General features: G+C 39.9%; 1 long non-coding RNA gene across 1 annotated transcript in view; it reads left to right on the forward strand.

The window, feature by feature from the left end:
* LOC309792068 overlaps nt 1–20,292 on the forward strand; it is an 83,777-nt gene extending 63,485 nt beyond the window's left edge. The window contains exons 2-3 of the long non-coding RNA XR_014291602.1: nt 16,019–16,141; nt 20,210–20,292. This is a non-coding gene — a long non-coding RNA (uncharacterized lncRNA). The remainder of the gene's footprint in view (nt 1–16,018; nt 16,142–20,209) is intronic.
* The last annotated feature ends 511 nt before the right edge of the window (nt 20,293–20,803 follow it).

The raw sequence follows: 20,803 nt of genomic DNA on the forward strand, positions 1-20,803 counted from the left end.
TACCTCATCACTCCGCATGTTGGAGATCTGGACATTGATGCATGTACTGTGGGGGAAGGTCCAGGACTAGCTCCCGGGAGAGGATCACTCATCCACTGAAGCATCTCCATCTTTAGCTCTTTGGATTCTGTGAGCTGCATTGGCTGGGGTTTGATTTGCCGTTAAGGGTAGGTGAACTCAACAAATGAGGACGATTTTCCACTCTTACTGTCTCATTTCCAGCGCAGCCCCGGTCCAGACATGGCAGAAGCCATTTATTGTGGATGCAGAGCTGTGGCTAGGGCAGCCTGAACCGCCTGATATACGTGCTCTGTCTGGGCTTTTATAAGGCAGCTGTTTCTCTGAGGATCAAGCTCAGGTATCAGGAGTGTGAATTATGAGTCCTAATCAACTTGGTCATGCTTTGTGGCCTGGGAAAAGCCAGAGTGTTTCCCTTTTATGATTTGAGGGTGCACTTTTTTGCAGCCTGTGGAGCAATTAGCCAATCTTTGAAATGGATACCCTGTAAATGCAGCGTGTCCTTGGAGAGCCACTATGACAGGTTACTCTGGGAGGGGAAGCCATGTGGTGGTCCCACAACTGCTTTAGTGCTCGCTAAATGGCCTGCAAGTCAGGGGAAACACTGACTGTAAGAGAAAGAAGATAAAACTTCCAGACAGACAGGAACATCAACACATCCATGGCTATCCCTCCCCCCACAGGATCATCAAAATGTTGAAGAATTTCCGCTAAAGGTTCAAAAGGATCATGCTATTTACTTTATTATGAAAGTTCACCTATTTCTCTGATTGTAACATTGATTTTATCAGGGCCCAACATCACGTTTGTGTAAAGGAAGAGAGGATCTCCTGAAATGGTTGAGAAAGACCAGGAATCAAATATCCCCCAAGTTTAAATGAGAATCTGAACCAAGGTGAAGTGGGACCTCTGTCCTTGGTGTGATTATTTCTCCCCTGTACATTTTATAAAAAGTTATTGAGATGAAATTCATTTAACATAAAATTAACCATTGTAAAGTGAACAATTCATTGCTATTTAGTACATTCACACTGTTGTGCAACCACCATCTCTACCTAGTTGCAAAATGTTTTCATCACTTCCAAATAAAACTCTAAAGCCATCAAGCAGTTCCTCCCCATCTTCCCCTCCCCCCAGCTCCTGGCAACCAACATTCCGCTTTCTGTTTTTTTATGGACTTACCTATTCTGAATATTTCATATATAAATGGAATCACACAATGTGACCTTTTGTGTCTGACTTCCTCCCTTGTACCTATTTAAGGAACCAGTATTAAATTAGATGACTTCATGTCAGGCAAAAAGATAACTTAGTTCCAGAGCTCTGGTTCCAGAAAACTGAAAATTATCATTTATTTGATATGGGTACTGAAAATATGAAAAACAAAAATCATTAAAAATGAATTTTACTGTCCTCAATAAATAGGACCATTATCTACCCAATTTCCAAGCTTCCAACTTAAATATCAGCCTTGATTCCTCCCTTTCCTTACGCATCAACCTTCAATTAACTAGCAATTCTTCTTTCCAAGTACTGAGAGATTCTTTAATGTACTAATGTTTCTCTAATACACTGCCATTTTTTAAAAAATTCAAAACTCTTATCATTTCCTTTCTGGACCACCAAAAGAGCTTTCTAGTTGATTTCTAACTTCAGTCTTCACTCCCTCTAACCCATTTTCCAAGCAGTAGCTTTTGTTTTATTATTATTATTATTTTTACCCTATTAAAAACCTTCAAAGTTTTTGCTGCCTTCAAAATAAATCTGAGCTGTGTAACGTAGCCACCATATAACTAGATTTAGCCTCTCTGTTCTCAGTCTTCCGTCTTCCCTGCTATGTTCCATCTATTCTGAACTCCCTTAAGGTCCTGACTGCACCCCTTTTTTTGGTCCTCCACAGGCCTTTGTTTTTACTACTTCCTTTCCTGGAATGCCCCCTTCCTTCACCCTTCTTCGCCTGTATATCCCCTGCGTTTCATTTCAGGACTTAGATGCTTCTTCTAGGAAGTATTCCCTCCACCGCCCACCTCCCCAGCACCTGCAATTTGTCACCCTCCTCAGCTCACATCAGTCCCCTGGAATCAGACTTTTAATTGCTTAGTTTGGCACTTTTCTCTTCCCTAAACTGTACAACATTTGAAGACAAGGATCATGGCTCATTTATTATTGAATCCCCAGTGCCTAATGTAAGACCTGGTACTAATTTATTGATGGATCATGGAATATTGGGAAAGCTTAACTGACTGGTCCCGAGAGACCAGAGACCAAAGGTTCACTATATAAGGCCATGTCATATTATATTATTTTTGATGAGTTGGATGAAATGATGCCCATCTAGAGTTAAAAGAATAAATGTCAGAAATCCCTTGCTCAGCTGAGCTGGAAGAAGCAGTCTGAGTAGTAAAGTTTCTGTCATTGTCTCCATTGGGACTCTTGTCTCCCTGAACCCTGAAATCTGGCCCTATATACAAACAATGATTTTTCCTCCTTGTGAAAAATTTGTAGGTCTTAAGAGTTGACTTAGTCACATTCTGGACTTACTTCCTGACCTCAGTTTATGAAATGGAAGAAGAAAACTGAATGCAATAGCCCTGAAGGAAACTTACCCAGTGAAACCAAACTTGAGCCAGAATGGGCTGGCAGTTAAATGTCTGTGTGTCTATGTGGTCACTGAATCAACCACTGGTCATTGAGTCGGGGTTTGGAAGACCATCTTACAGGACTGAGGCTGATTGATTTTACTGACCATACAAGCAGCCTCAAACGTTTGCTGGATTTGTTTTCACAATTTTTGCCCCCCATGAAGAATTGGTCACTCCCACATTTGTTCTAACATAGCACATAGTGCAGGCAACCGCTATGGCATTACAAGGTCTGTAATTATTTAGGGACATATCTGTCTCTCTTTGAGGATAGGGATTGCTTCTTAAATTCTTCTTTCTATCTCTTGTCTGTATCACAGGACCTGTACAGATGAAGTACTTAAATTGATAAATTTAATAGCTCTGAATAGTCAGTTATTTCATAAGAGTGAAATTGTGTCTGATTCTTTTCTCTAATACTGCTATAGTTTCATAAAACCCTCTCAATTATTCTTGGTATTATTGATATTATATAAATTAATAAATTCACCTTAATCGAGAAGCATAATAGTATTACTGATTATACACTGTCTTCCAAACTCTGAGGGTTTAATGGTGCTCCTGTATCAGAGATGGTCCTGGGACCAACGGGCATGGTTCTACTTGTTAGTATTCTGTGTTCTCAAAACCACACTAGGAAATATATGTTATTAGGAACAACTCAATATAAAACACAAATTTATTGTGAAATTATATGTGTCTCATATATCAAATTTTAGTTGAGGCTGATAAAAATGGTTTGAAGTGAAATTAAAGGCTGTCTACCCTAGTAATGACCAGAATGCAATGTGTCTGGTCTACTTGACCACAGCCAGACCTGGAATCTGTGGGGCTCCTTTGCAGGGGACATTGTCTTGACTCAGTCGTGCCTGTCGGTAAAGACCACTTTTTGGTTTTGGTGATTACATTTTCTTGGAAAAGATAAAGATGCCTCCCAGCTCAGAGTTCCATAGTTGAGACACAAGGAGCTTTATTCTCCTTGTGGGAATCTGAGAATGTCGATCAGAGAACCGCCCAGTCAGTTCAGAGGAAGGGGAAGACCTTCCCACATTCTTTACTCTGACTCAGTTTCCCAGAAGATGTGTCCAGTTATTTTAGTGAGTCATGAAAAATCCCTAGAGGTATCATACTTTTCTGAGTTTTGTGCTTTTTTGTTCCCCTCTGGAGAAAATTAAGGTGGAGGGTGGAGAAATGGTGATGATGATTTAAAAAGAGGAGAGGGTTCTAAGACAAAAGTGGCAAAAGACTTAGTCATGCAGTCGTGAAACTTTGTAACTCTGTGGCCTTGGGCAAATCATCTAACCTCTACCTGCCTTAGTTTCTTCAGTAAGCTCAGAAAAATAGTGTGTGATTTTTTTTCTCCTAAAGGCTCAGAATGAGGAATAGGGATGCTGTTTACTAAAAGATGCATTATTAATAATGTATTTTGTATTTATTTTAAATGATACAATTTTGTAAGATTGCTTGCACAGAAACGAATTTAGCTCTGCAGTGTACTTATCTTAATGGGACCATTGAACCTGCGCAGACAGGGAGAACTTTTTAGGGGCTATCAGTTTAGCTGAGCTTGGTTCTGATTTTGATGGGTGGTCTTATTAAAGAAGTGCTTGAGGAGGAGTGTGATGGACTGAATGCTTGGGTCTCCCACAAATTCATACGTTGAGGTCCTAACTCCCAATGTGACGGTATCAGGGTAGATTAGGTCATGAGGGTGGGGCCTCTGTGAATGGATTCGTACCCTTATGAAAGAGACCTCAGAGAGCTCCCAACCTCTTCTGCCATGTGAGGGCATAGCAAAAAGAAAGCTATCTGTGAACGAGGAAGCAGGGGCCCTCACCAGACATGAGATCTGCCAGAATCTTCTGGCACATTGATCTTGGATGTTCTCCCCTCCAGAATTATGGGGAAAAATTTCCGTTGTTGATAAGCTACTCAGTCCATGATATTTTGTTATAGCAGCCTGAATGGGCAAGAACAAGGAGCTAGTCCTGCTATCTTCTACCTCCTTCTTGATTCCAGATGGGCAACTACAAAAAAATACCCATGCCATTTTAATGGGTTTCATCATATATCTTGTTGTCAATTTTATACAGGCCATGACTTCACTTTTATATTAGTGAGAGAACTCTTTAATTTTGGAAGATAGAGACTCTATGTGTGTCTCTGTGCCTTAGTTTCTTTACTTATCAGATTGGGCCCAAAATTCTCATTCTCCTTACCTTAAAGGGAAGTTGTGGGCTTCCCTGGTGGCGCAGTGGTTGAGAGTCCGCCTGCCGATGCAGGGGACACGGGTTCGTGCCCTGGACTGGGAAGATCCCATATGCCGCGGAGCGGCTGGGCCCGTGAGCCATGGCCGCTGAGGCTGCGCGTCCGGAGCCTGTGCTCCGCAATGGGAGAGGCCACAAAAGTGAGAGGCCTGTGTACCACAAAAAAAAAAAAAAAAAAAAAAAGAGAAGTTGTGATGTCACATAGTAAAGATGCTTTGAGAAATGGGAAGCAGTAATTCAATGTGAATTGTTTCTCTTTTGGCATATAGCACTGTGCTGGGCAACTATGAGACATGCAGTAAGTAATCGTTGAATGATTTAAATGATTCAAATTTCAAATGTTAGATTTGAATGGCCATTGTGACTCTCTACAGATAAACAGTGCTGATTGGTTTATTTATTGCAAAGTTTAGAGGAGGAAAGCTGCATAAGTGCATATGTCTTACCCTTGGATGAGACCAATGCTTTCTCTTAAATTAGTAACAGTCTCCTGGATTACACAGGCTAATGGGCACCATTTTGGTTTCAATAGATATATAGCAGGTTTCTCACCCTGGCACTACTGACATTTTGGGCTATATACATCTTTGCTGTGGGGCTGTCTTGTAGGTTGCTTAGCAACATCTCTGGCCTCCACCCACTAGATGCCAGTAGCAATTTGCCCAAGTTTTAAAAACCAAAAATGTCTCTGGACATTGGCAAATCTCTGCTAGGGACAAAATTGTTCTTGCTAGCCAATCTTACTTAGTTCTTTAATTGGAAGAGTGAGTAAATGAATGGATGGATAAATGAATGAATGAGTGTAAAGAAAAGAAACAGAAAACAGACTTAGAAGGGTTGTTATACTTCATCAAACTAACAGTCCCTTATAGTCTCTGTTTTTCTCATACTCTAACAATAGAAATAGAAAAAAATACAGAAATGTGTGTGTACATCTGTGTGCATTCCTCACCCAGACACAACATACTTAGTAGAGCTACAATTTTTAGTATCCCTAATTTCAGGCCTGGGAATATAGGTTGAGATGCTAAAGTAGTAGAGAAATCAACTGTTGGCTATTTGTTGGTTGATTGAGTGACTCATGTAACAACTATCTATGGATCACGTGCTAGGTATCAAGGTCTGTATTAGGCATAGTCTAGTGGATTTAAACACATGAATAGCTATCTATAATATCAGGTAATGCAATACACACTGCTATAGTAGAATTAAGAACATATTGCTATGAGAACACAGACTGTCTCTGTCTTAAGGTGTGGATAGTATCGGAAGGATTCTCTGAGGAACATCGGAAGTATCCTACAATTAATAATTTGTACAAGTTTTCCTAGTTGTGTGTACCCCTAAACAATCAATCACTTGTTTATGTTATTCTATAAATTTTTAAGTGCTGAGCCTTTTCCATTTAGTTAGTTCTCTTTGTGGATAGGAATGAGCTTGGTGTGTTTGAGAAGTGGCAGGAAGCCTGTTTGAAAGGCGTTGTGCTTGGTGTGCCATATGCTACAACAATGAACAAAACAGACACTTGTGGTCTTCCACAACCTAGTAAAGCAAAATTCTACACTTTTGTCCTTCACTCACTTCATGTACATCCTTAGGTCAGTAACCTTATCAATCTAAACCTCTGTTTCCCAAGGTGTAAAATTAGGAGGTAGGATGAGATGATTTCAGCGTGTCACCGTTTGACCTTCTAGCATTCCACATTATTATATCTCTCACAGCCCTTATATCATTAAGTTCTCAACAAAAGTCAACTGCTGTTTGGTTAAAGGAAATAAAATGGATGGGAAATGCATCTTGTTAGAGGCTTAGGTTTTTTCCCCACTTTTTTTTTTAACATCTTTATTGGAGTATAATTGCTTTACAAAGGTGTGACAGTTTCTGCTTTATAACAAAGTGAATCAGTTATACATATACATATATCCCCATATCTCTTCCCTCTTGCATCTCTCTGCCTCCCACCCTCCCTATCCCACCCCTCTAGGTGGTCACAAAGCACCGAGCTGATCTCCCTGTGCTATGCAGCTACTTCCCACGAGCTAGCTATTTTACGTTTGGTAGTGTATATATGTCCATGCCACTCTCTCACTTTGTCACAACTTACCCTTCCCTCTCCCCGTGTCCTCAAGTCCATTCTCTAGTAGGTCTGCATCTTTATTCCCGTCTTGCCCCTAGGTTCTTCATGACCATTTTTTTGGTTTGTTTTTTAGATTCCATATATGTGTGTTAGCATGCAGTATTTGTTTTTCTCTTTCTGACTTACCTCACTCTGTATGACAGATTCTAGGTCCATCCACCTCACTACAAATAACTCAATTTCATTTCTTTTTATGGCTGAGTAATATTCCATTGTATATATATGCCACATCTTCTTTATCCATTCATCTGTCGATGGACACTTAGGTTGCTTCCATGTCCTGGCTCTTGTAAATAGAGCTGCAATTAACATTGTGGTACATGACCCTGAGGCTCGGGTTTTTGAGAAGTGGCACCACCTTGTTGGGGAAGACATCTTTGCCTCATTGGATATATTCACTAGAAAAGTAAGGGAACTGAGAGGAAATGAGAAATAAGGGATGTCAACATCAAGTTCTGAAAATACCTGTATGAGTGCAGAGGCTCACATCTGGGAACATTATTTCAGTCTTACAAGACTTCCTTTTTTTGTGTGTAGGATGTGTAACTAAAAGTTCTTTATCTCACAGATATGAACTAAAGATATCACACTCATAGGTGATTTATTCCTAACCAGTTTTTCTACCCAGCATATATTACACTTATAGTTATATAAGTTATCTATAATAGTTATAAACCATAGTTACAATTTTTGACCTGGATACTCTATGAATTCTCAAGCTGCTGCCTATGTAGTATCTAATTTGTTCCTCCTAACAACAATATGATATAGGTTGGGTGAGGGTCATTATTCCCATTTTATAGATAGGAAACTGAGGTTCAGAGAGCTTATTAACTCACCTGAATTCTCACAGGTAAGAAACTTTGGAGGCATGATTCCACTTCATTTGTTTCCAGAGCAATATTCAGAAATGAATAAGACTCAAACCAAAGGCAAGCTGCAGAGCAAGAGAAGATATTTGCACCACATATGCTAACCAAAGGACTCTACAAAATATATAAAGAACTTTACAAGTCAACAATTCAACAGTAAAACATGGGCAAAAAACTTGAACAGGAATTTCATTAAAAGAGTATATCCAAGTGACGAATAAACTTATGAAAGGCTGTTCACCTTTATTAGTCATCAGGGAAATGAAAATTACAATCACAAAGCAATATCACTGTACATTAACCAGAATGGTTCAAATGTAAAAGATGGAACATATCAAAACATGTTGAACGATAGGTACATTAGTTAATAGGAGCCAACTGATAGGGAACAATGGTAATAATTAATAGCAAGAATAGCTAGTGAATGTATTGAGTAACAGGAACTCTATACCCTGTTGGTGGGAGTATACATTGTTGCAGCCACTTTGGAAAAGTGGCCATATTGACTTGGATAAAGTTGGATATTTTCATACTCTGTGACCCAGTAATTCTAGTCCTAGGTATCCAAAAGAAAAATGTACCTCTGTTGACAAAAAATCATGTGCAAGAATGTTTATAGCAGCACTCTTTGTCAGTGTCCAGAACTGAAGTAATCTAAATATTCATCCACAGAGAGATGAATAAACAATTGTGATATACTCACATAATGAAATAGTATACAGCAGTGACAATGAAGAGTAACACTGAAGCTAACAACATTAATTTATCTTATAAACATGGAGTTTAATGAAGGAAGCCCTAAGCAAAAGAGTCCCTACAATAGTCTTATTGATATTAGAAATAAGGATAGTAGTTAGCTTTGGGTTGTGGAAGAGGATGCAGGGGATTTTGGGATGTGGAAGATGTTCAGTTTCATGATATAAATGTTGGTTACACAGGGCTGTCAGTTTGTGAAAATCCATTAAGCTATCCATTTATGATGTTATTCCTCAATAACATTTTACTAAGTCAAACAAATAAAGAACTGGAGTTATTAGGACACAATGAGTATCTCTGTATGCCAGGAAGAGAGATGACTCCACGGAAAAGTTAACAACAAATTTGGAGGTAGGTTATTTAAGAAAGTATAAGTGAGGAAATGAAGAAGAATGGAAATTAGAATATTAGTGTGTGAATAGACCACTGGCCACCTGTTCAGATGAAGAAAAACAGCTTCATGTGCATTAAGTAAATTGCTGAAGGTCCAACAGGTCGTGCGTGGTTTAGCTGGAATTCTAATCAAAGTCTTTTTATTCCATAGCTCATGCTCCTTCAACTGTACCATCTCAGCAGGCAATACTTTACTTCAACCCTGAAACAATAAAGAATAGGAAAAACAGAAGGAGGTAAAAGGGTAGACGTCATCAAGAAACAATTTAAAATATTGGTTTAAAGTCTGCCTTTCACCATAAGCTCTAGATCCTTATCTACCCTGTTAGCTACTCTTTATCCGAGAAAAAATTCTTTAATTGAAAGAATGAGTGAATGAATGAATGGAGAGGAAAAAGAAAACAGCCTTGGGATGGATGCCACACTCCATCAAACTAATACAGTCTCTAATGGCCTTTGGTTTTCGTATTCCAAGTGAAGAAGCAAACAGAAAAAAAATACACACACACACACACAGACAACACACTTACTTGGCCTACAGCATCAGGGATCTCAGTATCCTTAATTACAGCTTATATTGCAGGCTACACAGAAGCACTGCTGATTCCAGTCCTGGCATGACTCCTGTTCAAACATACTTCCCAGAAATCTTAGGCAGCTTGCCATGGTAAGGAAACAATTTACGTCAGGTTTTGAGCAGGGGACTCCGTCGAGGGTGGGGAGGAAGGCAGGGGCGAGTCGTTAAAGGTGGTAAGAGTAAGGCTTTTCATGGAGGCTACAGCTGATCAGTATTTCCCTGGTCCAGGATGAGGACAAAGCCCTCATTATTCCTCTTTGGCTCACCATTGCCTCAGCAGCTCCGTTCTGAAAGTCAGTGGCTGCCTGAAGATTCCTTTGGGGATACAGAATGAGTCTGGCTATGATGCTAAAGAATTTTCCTCTCTTTTGCTGGCTCTCTTGATGGTTTGCTGTAGTTACAAGATTTCTTTTTATTAATTATAGACAGTCTTTAATGTTCCCTTTAGTTCATGGACTGGTATTGAAATGACCTCAGAAATTATTTTGTCAAACTTCTTCCCATTGCAGGAATTATTTGTGTAGCAGAAAATCATTCTCCATTAGATAACTATTTATTCGTTGTGACAGTTTTTTTTGTTTTTGTTTTTGTTTTTTTTTCCGTACGCGGGCCTCTCACTGTTGTGGCCTCTCCCGTTGCGGAGCACAGGCTCCGGATGCGCAGGCTCAGCGGCCATGGCTCACGGGCCCAGCCGCTCCGCGGCATATGGGATCCTCCCAGACCGGGGCACGAACCCGTATCCCCTGCATCGGCAGGCGGACTCTCAACCACTGCGCCACCAGGGAGGCCCGACAGTTATTTTTAATATTCCACCTAGTGTTCAACTACTCTTCCCTTCTTGCTTAACAGCACTCTCATGGAGTTTTTTTTTTTTTTTTTTTTTTTTTTGAGTGGAAGCATTATGTCCACACCCAAGCAATAAATTTTTTTGGTATAGGTCAATCATGATAATCTCATTCTCATACTTTCAGCATTCTTTGAAGCCTTAGTATACCTTAGTTTTGTCCAAAGAGACCTAAGAAAATGAAGTTTTCCTGCAGAATTCTCAAAGAGGTTTTGATTTCTGATAAAAAGGGACAGACACACGGCAATGTCCTTTCTCATTCTGGCCTTGACTGTGAACATGACAGTTGCTACCTTGTGACCATGAGGGTAATGGCAAGCAAACCACAGACTTTACTGATCTATTGAACCCACGTAAGTTACTCTTCTTATATACCTGTTGGTAGGAATGTAAACTGGTACAGTCACTGTGGAAAACAGCATGGAGGTTCCTCATAAAATTAAAATAGAACTAACATATGATCCAGCAATTCCACATTCCACTCCTTAGTGTTTATCCAAAGAAAATGAAAACATCAATCTGAAAGGATATATTACCTTCAATGTTCATAGCAGCATTATTTATTACAGCCAAGAAATAGAAACAACCTAAGTGTCCAGGGACAGGTGAATGGATAAAGAAGCTCTCTATCTATCTATCTATCTGTCTACCTGTCTCACAAACACTGTATGTTTTCATTTGTGTATAGAATCTAAAAAAACAAAGCAAACAAACATATAACAAAACAGATACAGATTCACAGATACAGAGAATAAACTAGTGGTTATCAGAAAGGATGTGGGGTGAGGGATGGGTGGAATAGGTGAAAAGGATTAAGAGTTACTAACTACCAGTTATAAATCACAGGTATGTAATGTTCAACCTAGGCAATATAGTCAATAACAGTAATAATGTTGTATGGTGTGCATAATCTATAAAAATATCAAATTGCTATATTGGAAACCTGAAACAAATATAATACTATAAGTCAACTATACTTCAATTAAAATTAAAAAAACAATGTCACTAAGGTCAGATTTTCTGTTTCTCGCAAATACATGTATATATGTACTATTTTCGAGGCACTGTGTGTGTGACAGCCTTCAGCCATCGGATCCGTTAGATCTTCAGTGTCGACCTCAGCTACCCAGAACTACCTAACTTGGGGTCTCACCCTTCCTTGGAAACCTATATCTTGTGCCTAAGTGAGATGGGGGTGTAAAGACTCAGTCATTTGGGGCCAATGTGGGATGCTCTGACAGGCAGTACTTAGTCCAGAGCTCCCCACTAGGTTGACTGAGGGTTTGTTGAGCTAGCATTGCGTTAATGACCTTGAAAGGCAGTAGCAAGGAAAAATACTCCTAATGGGTAGAGTTTTGGGCATTGCATCTGGTTATCCCTTTTGTGTGAAAAGAAAATTGGCCAAAGAAGAGAGAAGGGGTGATATAGGGGTAGAGGACTAAGAGGTACAAATTATGTATAAAATAAGCTACAGGTATATATTGTACACCATGGTGAATATGGCCAATATTTTATAATAACTATAAATGGAGTATAACCTTTAAAATTTATGAATCAGTATATTGTACACCTGTAACTTACATAATACTGTACATCAGCTATACTTCAATAAAAAATTCACCATGATCAAATGATAAGGGTCAAAAAGGGCGGGACAATAAAGAGATGAATGTGAGAAAGAATGAAGCAGAAGAAAAATGGGGCAAGACAGAGAGAGAGTGGGGACGAGAGAGAGATACGAGTAAAAGAGAAATACTTCTCTATGGTAAAAAAAAAAATTACACATTTTAAGGTGCAAATGAAAGATGAAGAAAATACTGGCAGCACATATTAAAAAGTTTCAAAATCCATAACAGAGAGTTCCAACACATAAATAAAGGAAATAGATTGGGTTGACCTTTTTATTTCTTATGAAAGTAGTAGGTAAGTTGTTTAATTAATGATTTAAAAGAAGACATCAAGGAGAGAGAGGCATTCTGGATGTGCTGTTCATGCTGGCAAAATTGCACATCGAGGAGCCAGGTTTGGGCCTTTGGGTGCCCTGTCTTTCCAGTCAGTCCTTCAAGAAGCAATTCCAATCTTGGTGAGTAACCAGTATCATCAGGTACTGATTATTAGTCCAGACTCCATTTTATGAATGAAATATAGAGAATATAGCTATAATGAGGACTAAGGAGTTCTTGTTTGTCATCACATTTTTCCCCAGTGGGGAAGTTGCCAAGGAAAGTGAAGTCAGTATCAGTAGCTTATTGAACAAAGGCAGTAGACCCGCAGCATCTTTTAAAAGCTGTTTTTGGAACCCGTAGAGAACAGTTGAAAGAGCCCAGGTTTGGGGGGATAGAAAGATCAGGATCTGATTCTCAGTTCTAGCAGTAATTAGAGCAATTTTCTTATTCTCTCTGGACCTCAGTGTTTTATCTCATTTCAAAGAGGTGATGATTTTAAAGGATTGTTGTGGGAGATTAAGTGGGAATTCCTGGCACTCTAAATGCAGGCGTCCCCATTTCCAGGACATCAAAGCCTGAGACTGGCTAATCAGAGCTGCTGCTTCTTCCTTGTACTGTGCCACTGACCTTGACCCAATTTCCATCACCATGCAAACCACGTGGATCTATTAACATATCTTCCCTCAGAATGTCCAGTTGTAATTCAATAGATGAACTAACAACTGTTCTGGGTCACATCTGAGATCTGAGGATGTACACAGTTACTCTGGTTGAATTCGGGTGATTTCCAAGTTTCCTGCGGACCACATTTACAATGTCATGTCTTACGAAGGGCTACTCTGGAAAGTACTGTTTATTACTCACAGATTGTTTTTAGTCTCTGCCAGGGGCCTTTTCTCACCTTTTCCCAATTTTTATTTATTCAACAAATTCTTTTAGAATATCTATGACGTGCCAAGCACTATGTGAACCATTGGGATACACGTCTTAGTAAGATCTGGTTCTGGAGATGAAGTGTGAGGAATATAGACATTTCGTTAAAGTAAAAATGTGATCAGTGCTAAAATGGAATTATATCTAACATTTTTATGTCATTCTCTGAATCATAGTATCTTCCTGAGATACTGTTAGGGGAAAGTCCAATTTCCTATTAGCATGTTTCCAGGAAGAAACCTCCACTCCCAGGAGAGAAATGAATTAGGACAGGAACATTTTTGCCTTTTTGAGCTACTGAACTGACAAAACAAGTGCCAGATCTGGGTGTGAAGTTTATACACAGCTTTAGCTTTCTTTTCTTCCTCCTTGTTGGAACAGGCCTAAAATTGTCCGGTTTCTACAGGGAGAAAAGTTTAATATGATGAAAGCAGTGGTGGTGGAAGGAGTAGTTGGAAGCCTTATTCTGACAAAAGGTTAAAGCACATCCTCTAATTCACCTCATCAGTCATGAAACTTTGTTTTGTATTCATTCTTCTGATCCTCCTGTTGGTCATTCTTTTCTGCAGTTAATGTGTGCATTGTTCTCTGTGTGTCAGGTTGTGTTTGTTTTTCATGTTAGTCAAATATCCTACATCCTTGCTAATTTTGTATCTGCTTATTTGATCAGAACTTGAGTGAGGGATGCATGAATTTCTGCCAAATGACTGTGACTTTGTTTATTTCTCTTTTTAGTCCTATTAGTACTTGCTTTATGTACTTTAGAGCTATGTTATTAGATGTAAATTTAGATTTGGTACATTTTCTCATAGGTTGATCCTTTTATTATTAAAAAATTGCACCTTTTAATCTGTAATAATGTTTCTTGCTTTAAAATAACTGTCAAATATTAGTATATATCAAACTTCTTTTATTAATGTTTGCATTGTATAAATATTTCCAACCTTTTACTTTCAAACATTCTATATCTTTGTATTTAAGGTATGTCTCTCTTAAGAAGTATATAGTCAATTTATTTTTAATTTATGCTATTAATCATTGCTCTTTTAATTGAACTATTTAATCCATTTACTTTTAAAATAACTACTAGTATATTTTTATTTATACGTACCATATCTCTATTTCTGTCTACTTTTTGCATTTTTTTGCCTTCACTTGGAGTAATCATTTGTTATCTAATTTTCTTTTATTACTTTATTAACTATATGTCGTTTCACTGTTTTCTGTCATTATCCTAGAGAATTCAACTCCATTTACCCTGTCCCACATTATTGAGCTATTATTGTCATGTATTTTAATTCTACGTATATTCTCTCTCTATTTCATATCCTATGAAACAGTATTATTTTTATTTATATACTCAGTATTCATTTAGATTTGCCCACCTGTTTACTATTTCAGTTGCTTCTCATTCCTGCCAGGTTCCCCAAGTTCCTATTGCTTCTCATTCCTGCCAGTTTCTCCAAGCTCCTATCATTTTTCTTCTGGCTGAAGGTCTCCCTTTATTAATTCCTTTAGTGTAGGACTGAACATGGTACATTCTTTCATATTTTGTCTTTTAAAATATCTTTACATTATTGATTGATTGATTGATTGCGGTAAGTGGACCTCTCACCGCTGTGGCCTCTCCCATTGTGGAGCACAGGCTCCGGACGCGCAGGCCCAGCGGCCATGGCTCACGGGCCCAGCCACTCTGCGGCATGTGGGATCTTCCCAGACCGGGGCACAAACCCGTGTCCCCTGTATCAGCAGGCGGACTCTCAACCACTGCGCCACCAGGGAAGCCCTTCACTTTTATTTTTGAAGGATATTTTCACTGAGTATAGAAGTCTAGGGTGGTCATTATTTTATTCAGTACTTTGAATATGTCATTTCAATTTTTTCTGGCTCCTATCTTTTCTCTTATGTAGTCAACGATCACTATTGCTAGTGCTGATGCTCATTTGAAATATCTGTCTACCCACCATTCTATTTATCTGTCTATCCTTCTCCCACTGCACTTGGGCTGAGGGACAAATACATGCCTCCTACCCTAGGGTAGGGTGAAGGGTGATGGCTCAACGCCCTATGACTGTTCAATTAAACTCTCATTCTGCCATTTTCACCTCAACCCTTTCACATCCTCAAGTGAGACCTCCCACCCTCTTTATTTGGTTTCTCCTGACTTTATGTAGATTTACAATAAGCCAACAAAAGAAATTTTGGAGAAACTACATAATTAATGTTAAAATACAACCTATGGGTTTAGACTTACTGAGTAATTGTTATTACGTTTACAACAGAATTCTGAGTTTTTTTTTAAAAGTGGAGTTAAAATTATTACTTTGAAATGTATCCTGAAAGTCTGTTTAATGATGGAGTGCCTGAATTGTAATTAAATACCAAAATTATTTTGTTTTTAAAAAATAACTAATCAGTCCTCTTCCTCATCACTTCTTAGTTTTCTTAAGTGTCTCAATTGAAATGTTATGGTTTCTATGTATTTAAATCAGATCTGAAGTCTTTTAAGGACCCACTGAATTAATCACAAAATGTATCACTTTAGGCATCCTTAGGATATACAGAACTTGTTTATTTTAAGTGAGCTCACTGAATAATGCCCATCTGTTTTTGCCTTTCTTCTCCTCCTTCAGGTTGATGGAGCACCATGGAAATTCACTGAAGGCTGCTAGCCAGGAGACTCAAGAAGGAATTGTCAAAGAGGAGAACTATCCAAACATTGTCTTTGCAGCCTAAACAGGAAAGAAAACTCATAGGTAAGTAATAATAGGTGCTCTGTGTGCCTGAACACTCTAAGAAGGGTATTGTCTGGACTGGGGAACTGCGGCTTTGGCTACACATTCAATGAACCAAGGTCTATGAGGTTCAAGTTCAGAGAAATGGATTTCTGCCACTGCAGACTCATTAGGGCTGATGCTATCACAGTGCTAAAAGGAAAACCTTATGTTCACCTCAGGGCTGCCAACTGTCCAGCTGCCATCTGCATCAGCAACGGCAAGGAATGCTCTGAATTTGGACTAGAGAAAACATAGCCAGAGCCAGGCTAGTCAATGAGCCTAATTATAATAATGCTAATAATAGCAAACCTTTATTGAGCCCTTACTGTGAGCCAGCACTGCTGAGAACAGTCTGTGTGCATTACCCCGTTTAATCCTCACTACTCCAGTCATGAAGCTGGAGCTCTTATGAGGACAGCTTTGCATCTAAGAAATGAGGCTCAGACAGGTTAAGCAATTTGTCTGTGATCACTCAGCTGGAGAGGAGTGGAGCTGGGTTTTGCACTCAGGTCTGTCTAATGCTGTTGCCCAGAAGCCCACCACTTGGCTTTTCTGACTCTGAAGTCCAGTCTCTCAGCAGGGCACTCGGGTCCTCCAGGATGTGACTCAGAGCATCCTGCCCCTTTCCCCACCCCCAGACCCCAGGGTCTCCCCTCCCCACCACCCAATGCCTCTTTTCTCTGGCCCTATCGCAGACTCCAATCCCTGAACACATCTTGCGCTTCTAAGATCCTTTGCTTTTGCTCATTACTTGTGCCTTAAAGGTACATTCCCTTTTCCCTGCCAAACCAACTCTATCATCCATTAATTCTCTGTGCAAAGGTCACTTCCTCTGTGAATCCTGTCTCAGCATCCTCCTCCCAACTCTTGGCCTCCTTAACTGCTCCTTTAGTACCAAGTTCATATTTAAGCACAGAGGTCAGCAAACTATGGCCTGAGGGCCAAATCTGGCCTGCTGCCTGGTTTTGTATGGCCCACGAGCTAAAGATAGTTTTTGTGTTTTTATATATTTGGAGGAAAAAATCAAAAGAAAGATATATTGTGGCACATGAAAATTATACGGAGTACAAATTTCAGTGGACGTGAAGCAAGTTTTATTGGTACATAGCCTTACTCACCGGTGGACATATCGTCTGTAGCTGCTTGTGTCCTACAATGGAAGACTTGAGTAGTTGCAACAAATACATAGGGCCCAGTGTCTAAAATATTTGTTGTTTGGCTCTTTATACAGAAACAATTTGCTAACTCCTGCACTGGAGTGCTATCAAGTGGTGTTTTGGAATAACACCCATGTGTTACTGATTATTATATTGCCTGTGCCCAGCACGGGGCCTTTCTCTTAGTAGGCAATAATTTAATGAGCATATGAATGAAAGTTAAGTGAGTATGAAGGACAGATTCTACACCAAGAACCAGCAGTCTTGGACTCCAGTATCATTTCTGTCACTTACCGTTTATCTGGCAGAACACTCAAAGTAGGATAATTTGATAAACATTTTTCACAAAGGGACAGTGCAGTAATTCAGAGCTGGTAGCAGCAAACATGTTACCATCTGTCAACTGGAAGGGTCCAGAGGTGGGAGCAGTTTCAGGATTCCGGAAAGATAAAGTCGCGTAGAGTTAGCCACTTTGGAGCACCTATACCTTCTGTAGAGATACACAGCAGCTGAGAGGGTCCTCTCAGGGAAGAAGCCAAGAAAAGAAATGCCCTGACCCCATTCTCCTCTCTCTTCCCACCTTCTGCTGGGTCTCCCTATTGGGGAGCTCATGTAGGCATGGGAGCCTTGACAATGTCATGCATGGAGATTGGCTCCTGGAAAGCAGAGGAGGATGGAGAAGATAGCAATCTGGAAGGGCAATGAAGACATCCCACACACAAACTTAGTGACAAATCATATCTATTCCTCAGGCTTTAATTTCTTTACCTTTAAAATGGGCGAGTTGGATTATCAGATACTTACAATAATAATAACTAAAACAACATCACTGATAGAGGTTATTTGTTGAGACCTTATTCTGAACCATACATTCATTTTGTCAAATAGCCTTCAGAATAAATATTATCCCCATCATACAAATGAGAAAACTGAGGCTCAGAGAGATAATGCAGGATACTCATTCACATCGTTGATAAATTGACCCATCCCCCTTGAAAATATACTTTCCTGAAGTCCCTCCCTCATTTTTACTTACCCTAACCCCAATCTGGTTGCACTGTTTGGGGCAGTAGCTGTTTGGGGTTTCCGCTGTCTTTGTTTTATTTATGATTATTATTTTTTTTAACATCTTTATTGGAGTATAACTGCTTTACAATGGTGTGTTAGTTTCTGCTTTATAACAAAGTGAAGCAGCTATACATATACATATATCCCCATATCTCCTCCCTCTTGCGTCTCCCTCCCTCCTACCCTCCCTATCCCACCCCTCTAGGTGGTCCCAAAGCACCAAGCTGATCTCCCTGTGCTGTGCGGCTGCTTCCCACTAGCTATCTGTTTTACAGTTGGTAGTGTGTATATGTGCATGCCACTCTCTCACTTCATCCCAGCTAACCCTTCCCCCTCCCTGTGTCCTCAAGTCCATTCTCTACATCTGCTTCTTTATTCCTGTCCTGCCCCTAGGTTTGTCAGAACCTTTTTTTTTTGGATTCCATATATATGTGTTAACATATGGTATTTGTTTTTCTTTCTGACTTACTTCACTCTGTATGACAGTCTCTAGGTCTATCCACCTCACTACAAATAACTCATTTTCATTTCTTTTTATGGCTGAGTAATATTCCATTGTATATATGTGCCACATCTTCTTTATCCATTCATCTGTCAATGGACACTTAGGTTGCTTCCATGTCCTGGCTATTGTAAATAGTGATGCAATGAACATTGTGGTACATAACTCTTTGAATTATGGTTTTCTGCCATCTTTAAAATTAAGCTCAACACTAACTAGTCAGCCTTGGGGTAACTTGATCAGCTCTTCTGGATTCACTAAGTTCACACAGCCCTCTCTGATCTCACACCTGATTTCCCATGGACACCAGTTTCAGCCAGGGTCCTCCCTGAAAGGTCAGGACTTCCAAAGAAACATGCACCCACCCCCACTCCATCCTCTAACCTTTTTCTTGTTACTACCATAACATAAAACTTGGGCAGGAGTCCTGGTAACAGAGATCTCATCAATAGAATTAGCCTGATGACAGATGTACCAAGTTTTTCCAAGAAACATGTTTGAAGGCTGAATGTTATAGGTCTGAACCCTGGTATGTTTCTTTATTTATTCTGGGCAATTTGCTCAACATTGGAACCCTTGTACATCATAGCATGGATGTGATCTCTTAATTATTCATGCCATTAATAATTGACACCATTAATAACACCGTAATACCATTAATAATTGAGTACATAAAATGGAATTCTCTGGAATTAATTTATTATTATTAATTTTCTGTGCCAGTTAGCAGGCCTCATTAAAATGGTGGTCAGTGTCTGTGCATCAAATTATTTTAACTAGTAATCTCCAGGTTTAAAAGGCCAAGGAATTGTGGAATTCACTTCAGCCACTTCCTTTCCTTGCCATTAACAGTGCCTCCTTTCTCCCTCTAGGAAAGGGGGAAAGCTTCTTGTGAACAATTCTGTAGAATTCAGCACATCTCACTGCTGGCTTATAAAATGGGGCCTAACAAAAGGGGAAAGAAAGCTACCTTTGGGAGTACAAATCCTTGCATCAAACCTGCCCTCAGGGCTACCAGTCCTCCCAGGCCAGGTCCAGGCATCAGCCCCTTTCCCGCTGTAGACCCCAAAGGCTGTGACCACTCCCCTTCCCTAATTAAAGCTTTGGCCCCTATTCTCTTCTCCAGGATCCCTCTTTCTTAAACTGACCAAAGAAAAATATTCCTGACTCCCCCCATGTACCCTTGACGCTATCCCCTGAGACAAGCCCCTTGTCCCTTCTAGTCGTTTCAGAGCCAACTTTAATAGAGACACTGAAAGGGGAGAACAAGAATTATCTACATGAGTCGTGTACACAGGCCCAATTCTTTTGATTTTACAGAGTTCCAATTCTCATGCAAGTCACTGGCATTCATCCAGCCTAGTTTCCTTATCTACAAAATGGTGGAGTGCCTACAGCAAAGGTAAGAGTGGTAACCATGGAGAAGCATCGCTCCAGATGCTCATTCTAGGAAGGAGCTGATATCCAGGTGAAGAGGGGCTTCAGCAGACACACTCCAGCTGTCAGGGTCTGCTCAGGTGTGGAGAACGGCCTTGCCCGATATCACAGCCTTCTCAGGTAGGATGACCAGCTCACTTGGTTTCTTGGTACTAAAAGTCTGGCACTATAGGATGGGTCTCTGGGCTGGAGTCTGGCCCTGTGGGCACATCCTTACAAGCAGAGGCATTTGCCCTCAGTGTCTGATGAGGACCATGCTTTGTGAAGTTTTGGGTGCATTGTCTGGAACAATGGACCACAGTGATTCCACTCTTCCTCCCTTCCCCCATGCCAGCTGAGCTGAGTACAGCTACCACTAAGCCCACTGGGATCTTTGACAGGAAAATTAATGTGATATATTCCTCCCATGAACTCCCATAACACTCCATAACTTTCTAAGGGTGCTCTCCGCAAGCCAGCTTTTATTATAGCTATTGC

Source organism: Mesoplodon mirus (assembly GCF_964341445.2).
Source record: "Mesoplodon mirus genome assembly, chromosome: 16".
Classification (NCBI taxonomy): Eukaryota; Metazoa; Chordata; class Mammalia; order Artiodactyla; family Ziphiidae; genus Mesoplodon; species Mesoplodon mirus.